Source organism: Anneissia japonica, unplaced genomic scaffold (genome assembly GCF_011630105.1).
Source record: "Anneissia japonica isolate Jap-2015-1 unplaced genomic scaffold, ASM1163010v1 scaffold3436_len560460_cov161, whole genome shotgun sequence".
Lineage (NCBI taxonomy): Eukaryota > Metazoa > Echinodermata > Crinoidea > Comatulida > Comatulidae > Anneissia > Anneissia japonica.
The window spans coordinates 525,007-525,877 of record NW_022751570.1 but is presented as its reverse complement, the minus strand read 5'-3'; positions in this window follow the sequence as shown (position 1 = coordinate 525,877).

The window sequence follows — 871 nt, the reverse complement described above, 5'->3', positions numbered from 1 at the left end:
TTATTATACTAACATTTAATAACATCAAGAAGGTCACAGTTAATAGTTACACACGTACATCCCATAACTCCGTTAAGATATCATCATGGTTCATCATCATAGGCCTACCGTAGGTAAACATAGAAAGAGCAATAATAGTAAAACTTGAGCGTCACGACATTGCGAAGTGTCTGCTCTTGTTCCTCGTATCGAACTCAGTCGAGTCAATCCGAGATGGCCCGAGTGAAGTTTCATGCAAATGTTTCGTACGGAAAAAAAAATCGCCCACTGGACGCAGGGTTCCCGGAACGCCGCCCTCAGCGGCGAGTGCGAAGCACAAATCAGGGTCAAAGTGGAACGTGAAATTTGGATATGGTTTTGTAGTCAGATTTGCGAGAAAAACTTCAGCTACTCGTATTTCCCTTAATTCGCATTAAGCGAATTTACGCCCAGAAACCTTGTAGTTATTAATATTTTGGTTATAATAAAAAATATTCATTTTTTGGTGACGTCACACTCACGCTATAGTTAGCATGCATGCGTCATAAGCTAGATTACGTCACCTTTTCCTGGTAAGGCAAACTATCCCGACGTGCTTTTTTCATGGATAAACAAACACCACTGCTTTGCTCAAGGATGCCTTGTCCTAGCTAGGGATACAAGAGCCGCATTGTTAGCATTGTATAATACGTACAAGGTAGCTCTGCAACTGAATTATTCTTAGTTATTTGTTTTAGATTTTTTATTTTTTATTTTAATTTATTTCTTTCGAAAGTGTACTTTCTATTACATATTATTGCACTGTCTAGTTAGGCCTGGGCCTAGCCCTAATCTCATTAGGTATGCCTTATCGTCATCCGCTACACTGTAATCAGTAGCGCCCCCCCCCCCC